The sequence below is a fragment of the Charadrius vociferus genome, unplaced genomic scaffold (assembly GCF_000708025.1).
Source record: "Charadrius vociferus isolate BGI_N301 unplaced genomic scaffold, ASM70802v2 scaffold278, whole genome shotgun sequence".
Taxonomy (NCBI): domain Eukaryota; kingdom Metazoa; phylum Chordata; class Aves; order Charadriiformes; family Charadriidae; genus Charadrius; species Charadrius vociferus.
The window spans coordinates 1,893,356-1,901,176 of record NW_009649705.1 but is presented as its reverse complement, the minus strand read 5'-3'; positions in this window follow the sequence as shown (position 1 = coordinate 1,901,176).

Sequence of the window (7,821 nt, the reverse complement as noted above, 5' to 3'; positions counted from 1 at the left end):
CTAGCTTAGGGTAGACATTTGAGGATGTCTTCTTACAACAGGTAGTTTGGCAAGTGAGCTTTCATGCAGCTTTTATCTCTGGTTTACTTTCCACGGCAAACTTTAAAAACAGCCCTCCCAGCCTTGCCATTTTCTTTCGCCTCCTACTCACTTTGCTTTCCATCCCTTCATCTTCCTCTCTTATTCATCTGTCATGAGCTCACAACTTAATATTTAGGTTTATCTCTTGTTTGAAATAGCATTGAACATGCCTGGGGTTGAATCAGCTTCTAAAGGCAATTTACATGTAGAGGATAGAAAGTGCCAAAAGAATCCCGCTGCCCTACCCAAATATTTAGCAACTTCTTAAGCATTAAACACATTTTATCTTCCCCTCTCCTGCTGTGACTCTATGAGTTTCACCAGTATTTCATAAATGTATTCTGCTCTGTGAATGGTTGTTGTATCATCTGATCTTCATAAAATGCTGGGGTGAAGGGACCTATCAACATGTAGAAATTTCATGTGCAAGAGCATTGACTCCTCCTGAGGTGTCACACTGTGCTGTGACCCTGAGGTGGTAGCAGTTGTTGGTGAGTGATGTGTGGCTTCCAGTGCCATGGCTGAGCATCCGCCTGGTGTCCATCCCCAAATTCATGGTTTTCTGGAGGGACTGAGGTGTCAGAGGAAAGGATCCTCCAGCTGTCAGTCCCTCCATAGTCTACACGTACTACAGATACCAACGGCAACTTGTTATTAGAGTTTTCTATCCCCTAAATGTAGACTAACCAGATAATTTCTGCAGCTCTGGAGAGATCCTATTTACTCTGTACAGTGGCAGTGTGGGAGAAGGCAGCATCACATCAGGGCTGGTCTGTTCCAGCTTAGATGAGGACCCCCTGGTTTGTATTGCTTCCAGTCATGGGGGCCAGCTCCCCATTCGGTTTAAATCTTGCTTTAATTTATGCCATCTGAAAAGCTGGTCCACTCATACTGTACCACGTAACAATTAAATCGAGGATTTAAAGACTAAGCCTAGAGTTTTGCTCTATGAAACGTGTTTCAGAACGTTAGGTTCACCAGGATGATTTCTGTAATTCAGGACTTCTATGAAACATCCCAGGCTGAAAAGAATGACAAAGCATGAGCAAAGTCAATAAAAGACTAGCATGCAAAGCAAATCACAGGTGTTTCTGGCAAACTTTCTGTGAGACGGATGACCCTGTGAAGTCCTGTGTCACTACAAGTGATCTCATTGCACACCCTTTGGTAAAGCCCATAGCACAACCACGGCTGCGGAGCGCTCTTTCTGGAGACCTGACAACCTCTTTACCCAGCAGAGAGTATTTGTTCATCAGAATCAGGTTCTGATTTAGCAGAATAAGTGACTCCAGAATATGAGGGCATTTTTCCTCCCCAACCTTTTTCTCCCTGATGTAAGAGAACACAACAGTTTATAATACTTCTAATGTCAGATGCCATTTTTTACTTTGTCTTTGTCCTTGATGTTGCAACCACAGGTAGATAGGTCATTGATACATGTATGTATTCTGTACTGCATTTTTTAAATACACATGTAGAATGGACTATTGACATTTCTAGCTGTAATATATTTTCACTAGATGCATTATGCCCATTCATAGATACTCTGTCCTCACTCCTTTTTTAGTTAGCAGCTTAGCTTGTTATTTGTCCGTAAGCACCCTTGAGGAATATTTCCGTGAAATATAAAAGGCTTGCAAGTATACTTAAAACTATCAATTATCTAGATGAATGCACGAAGAGTGAATCAACAAAGCCATCCAGAACAGCGGACTAGTGAGGACAAAACTTTTCATCCTTTCCAGGAAGAGTCTCCTTGATTTCTATTTTCATTAACATCTGCACTCTTCAATTCAGATCATATGCCTTTAAAGAAATGTAAATTAACTCCATATTCCTGGACACTCATTTCTAAACATGGACTGTAAAACTTTACCCACTCTTGCATAGATGCAACATCACCCTGTTTACTAATGACCTAAGAGTCTGGAATTTGAAGAAAGAGAAAGCGTAGACATTATCCATCTCCCCTTACTCATCCCAAGACTTTAAAAGAGAAGACAGTCACCTCTTATTTGCAGAGCTATTGCTGATGTGAGACCTATTCCATGCCTTTTAAATTTTACTTTGTCTTTGTAATCTTAATGCAAAAGTATTTGCCAGAGAAAATATCCCTAAAAGAAATTATTTTAATATTGCATTGCAAGGAAAATATAATTCTACCATTGACAGGATCAAAAGAAAAGAAAACCACTGAATGAAGGTCAGATGCAGCCTTAAGTGTCAGGTAGAAGACGGAGGGGCAAAACTCCCTCTTCTCTGCTGATCTTTGGCTGCAGTGTATATGAACTTCTGTGACTGACTGTTACAGCTGTGGCTTAGTTCATTGTTGGCTGTTCTCTGAAATATTGATTATTCCAAAGGTCTGTGTCAGTAAATTTCCAAGAAGTCATTAGCCAATGAAGATATGTGTTTTATTCTGGGATCATTGCTGTATCTTTATATATATAACTGAACACTTGATCTATCTTTTCTTGGCAGGCATCGAGAGAAGAGCTGTACATGTAACTCATGTATTCCCCTTCCAACAATTGTAAGAGAGGGAAAGTCTTAACAAGAAATGCTGAGAAAGAAAATTTGGTGCCTGATTTCAAGTAAATACATCCCTAAAATTACAAAATTGGCCAGGGAAATAATTTGGGATAGGTTGTTTACTTAATGAGGAATTGTTGATGGGGCCAGGGGCTGTTGGTAGAAATGTTAAAAAAACTGAGTGAAGGGTTCAGGTGAAATTCAGTTCTAAACTGAGCACCTGGCGCCTATCTCTGTGAGGCACAGGATCTGCCTATACAGAAGCAGCACGGCAGATTCACTCACTGTAAATATGATTAATAAGGGGGGGTGTGTGCATGTGTGTGTATGACTTTTTCTGCAAGACTTACAAGCAGGACTGTAATAGGTGGCGTTGTGAAATCTTCAATATTTCGAAGCTCTGCATCAGTACGTGTAAGCCATCTAGAACTGGTGGGGTACAACAATTAAAACCACATAAAAATGAAATTAAAAACTCCCAAAGTGTAACCTAAAGGCTTTTAAGCTCAAACACAAACAGCAAGAACCATACATTAATTTGTATATGGATCTTTAGCTATAAAATTTATATATGTGTTGTTTTTTCAGACATTCATGATTTTGTGGATTTGGCTCATAAGAAAATGTGGACATAGTGCCCTATATCCTTCCTGCCTCCCTCCAGTCATCCATGATATTTTAATTATAATTTTTTTTTCCCTATTTCTCCATCAGTTTCTGGAAAGAACACTTCTTTTTATAATGGCCACAACATTTGCAAAACACTTCTGACATTTTTTTTCTTGAGGCATATAGGATGAGTAGAATGAAGTTTGTTAATTTACCATTGCTGCAAGCAACAGATTTTTTGTTTTAGAATTTCCCTGGTGCACTTACCAACCAAAATTCAGTTTCATCAAAGAGTATGATGAAAAAACTATAGGTAAATAACTTGACTGGTAAGAATTACTACTTCTTCACAAATCAAGGCTCAATATCTTTTCAGAAGATTTTTCTTGGCAAGCCTAAGCAGCTGACTTCAATACAGGAGTAACTGGATGAGATCCTATGGTTTGAATTAGAGGCAGACTAGATGATCTAATGTTTTCAATCTAACCTTTGCATCTCTGAGATTGGGATAAGCCATGTGAGTCAGGCTACTTCGACATAAGCATTTTCAGCCATAAAGTTGTGCTTTTTTATTGTGCTAGGCCTTCTCTGAGGCCATTACTACACTGATCTGCAAAGCCAAAATTTTGCTTTACAGATATTTGGTTGAGATGTGTTGCTAGGAAGGTTACAGCTGAATTTGATAATAGCTGTTACGGACTTTTTTGTACTCTTTGTAAACTGCATAGCATAATAATTCCTGAAAGCAGTTTAAGACTGTGGTAACTGAAGATATGAACATATTTTTGGATTACAGCTGTGCTTTTCTAGTTGAAGCTGTCTGTCAAAGACTGCAGAAAACATGAAAATGTGATCAACCAGAACCATAAACAAAAATCCCGACCCAACAACCTCATGGAATAATAGCCAACTGCAGCCTGGATTACCACAACTGTCAACAAGATTTCCATTCAGAAATCCCCTCTTTGGCCTGTCTTCTAATGCTATTACTAATGGAAGGAATGCTCTTAAAGATGGCAAACTCCTTTATATAGTTGCTTTTGATCACATACCAAGTAGAGTTTCAACCAGAGAAAATGAATAAACATCTGTAGGAATTTGCAAACAATTACAGCATGTTTTTTCTGCCTCTCTGTGTCTATCTCAATACAAGTGTACGTGGACATGCATAACTTTTTCAGATTTGTTTAATATTCAAATATTATCCAGTGACATTTTGCAGTCGTGGATTTTTTCAAATGATGCTGCAAAATTTCTCCAGAGATTCAAAAGTGTGCAGCCAAATTGTGTTGCTTTATTCTGACTTGTCAAATGGGGTGTCAAGTTTTCTTACAGTGTCTTTTACAGTAGAAAGTGCTGCAGCTGCAATAGTTGCAGGAAAAGGTGACAGGACACATATATGGTTTATTATTGCTGTGTTTGGGGTATTTACAGAGGGGGTTAGAAAGAGCTTTCTCAACACAGCTTTAAAGATACTACTTAAAGGAAAGCTTTTGACTTTTATTCAGTATGCCAAATGACACCTAAACTTCAGTTGCTGAGATGTTGGCTTTGATCTTCAAAAGTGCAGTTTATGGCAGTGGAAAAACAGAGATAGATTCAGATTCGCTATTTCGATGTTTGACTAGTTCTTTTTGATTTGGTGAAGAACAAGAAAAAAACTTAGGAAAAAAAAAAAGAAATAGCTGTGCATAAAATGTGTAAAAACCTGTTCCAAAATTGAGAGTGTTATTGATTATCTAGTTCAAAGCACAGGTGCTTTTATTAATGGCAAGTCATGACAGCTGGAACATACTTCTTTTATTTAGTGGGTGAAATGAATCACTGATTCTCTCATTACACTGGTCTGTCTCTATAAATTCAAAGATGTGAAACAATGCTGCTATGGCTAGTACTCTGAGTGCGGCCTGCTAAATCCTGTGTCGTCTTATCTTTTATAGTTGTTTGTACATAGAGAACTGCTGTGAAATCAGTCACCTCCATTTATATGCAGCATAACACTTCTGTTTTTATAGAAAAGCTGCAGTTTGAAAAATACCAATAGGTGGATAACAAGGTTCATATCCTGCAATGGAAATATGAGGCTGTCTGGCAGTTTTCACTCACTGACCCAGCTTTAAACTAGTGTCTATTTCTACAATGGATTATTTCAATGCTGAAAATACAGCTTGAAAAATGGACCAGACTCTGCAACTGCTCTCTGTGAAGAGCACACACTTGCATGCTAATAATCAAGACTGGGGTATGAATCTGATAAACTTGTTCTACAGTAGCTCCAGGAATGATTTTAAATGACTCATCCCAGCACTGACACTAGCAGCGGCCTTCTCAGCACTGATTTTAAATAATGATCTCCTCTGGTGCTCTGTGCCTAGCCTGCCCACAGAAAATCAGTTATTTGGAGACTGCTGCAATTCTCAGTCCACTAAAATTGTGATGAAAGTCTTCCTTCTCTTCAAGGATCGCTTTGCCAGGAGCAAATAGCTATGGCAGGCAGATAACAGGAAAAGTACCTCCCAAGAGCAAAATGAAGTTTTATTTAATGTACTCTAGGATAAACACTGCATTAAAACGTTAGTATGAGCAAATTTCTCCAAACAATTGTTAAGACATAGCAGTTGCTTTTGCCACATCACCCCAAAAGCAAAAAATCCCCAGAGGAATGCCTCCATCCACTTCCCTGTCACCCACAAGTTACTCGGTAGGTCACCCCTTTCTAGTCTATCTCTGGACACTTTAGGTTGTTTTCCTATACAGAAAAGTGTGCTTTTTCTCAGGAGTTGTGAGTTTTGCTGAACTAATGCCAGAATGAACATTGATACCAGGTGCCTGCACTGGCAGAATCCAGTATCACACCTACAGATAAAGTGTAAAATTACATGTGTCATGCCCAAGCATCACAAATTATTCTGCCTTTCATCTCAAATAACATGATAACTCCTACTTTGAGACTTCAGACAATGTAGCCTTGGCAAAAGGAAAGCTTTTCATAGCCAAGCACATCAAATCTAATGTATTTTACTGCACCAGAGGGGTTGACTTTTAAAGAAAATGTATTGCCAAATTGAATCTACCTTTGGTGTATGAAATAAAACACTTTGTCCTGGGCAACTACAGTGATAAACAGCATTTGACTAGTTTGGAAGAAACCACAATGCTCTCCCGTTTGCTGCTGGAGGCTCAGGTATGAAGGTGATGCAGATACAAGCACATAAGAGCTCATGATGAGAGAAACAGAGGGTTAGGAATGACAAAGTCATCTCCTCTGAGATTTCTGACTCTTGCTAAAGTCTCTGAGATGTCCAAACTTCGTGCTCGTTGCCTGCAGGTTGTTGAGGATTTGAGAGGAGTAGTGGTCATGTCTGGTAGCACCACACAGGCAGTGGAGAGGAGGGCAATGACTCTTGGGACCCTGCAGGCCACCGCTGCTGTCCCAAAACCACAGGCACTGTGTGGGCGGGCAGGAGCTCTCTGGGCATGTTCCCAGATTAACTGTTCACATTCAACCAGTAAAAAAGAAATTTGAGATTTGATCTCCATAGATTAGTTTCTCTGATCTCCAGCACATCTTGAAATTTTGGACCCTCCAAATGCACAGCTGATGTCCTAATTAACCTCAAACACACAGGGTGACTAATTAGCATATAAAATTTCACTGAAAGTGAGACCTGATTAAGCAGATTGTAATTTTTTAATGGAAGATCAGGTCAAATGTACCAAACCACCTTTGCCACTGAGAGTGAAGTGACTGCTTCCAAAGGACTACACTTGTAAATAATTTTGAAAAGCATGACTGCAATATTTCCTCATAAACATTTGCATGAGGAAGTTCTTAAGTCCTGCACAGCAATGTCCTTTTTCATACACAAAGGCAGGAGCTTGAACCAAGGAATGGATTAGACCTTGAAGAACTGTGGACTGTCAGCAGACATCAGATGAAAATTTATGTATTATTAAGATCAAAAGAGTAATTTCCTGAAGTTTTTTTAAATACACTTTCAGGCAATGGCAAGAAGGTTATTCAGGACTTCCTACTTCAAATTGTTTAGTGGGATAACAGGCTGACATTTGTTGTTTTTCTGTTAAATTTATGAACCAAATAGTCATTATGACAACTTCTATCCTAACCTCAATTTAATTTTAAATTTCTGAGCTTTGTGCATTTTGCTGAAATAAAGAGGGAAGGAAAAATGTTGGCAATTCTAAAATAAGTGACTGCTTAGCATATCATTGCTAATATGGAACTGGCCTGGTTAAGGACATAAATCTTTAAGGACAAAGATAATCATCTTTATAGCTTTCAAATTCCTTATTAGCGTGTGGATAGTGTTACCATAAATTCAAGCTGCATATTATGAGCCACACATTTTTAGCTGTTTGAATTCATTCTCTGAATATTTAGTAAGATGATGAAGGGAGGTGAATGGCATCTCCCCAGCTGGACACAGTTCCAGCTTAAGCAAGACGATAAACTTCTAATATGAAGATGGAACTTATGGATGCTGGCCAGAACAAAATAACATTTCAGCAGTGGAATTCCAGTTCAAACTCTATTCTGGAAAGAAATCATTCTAACAAGGCTCCTCTCCCTTTTAGGGG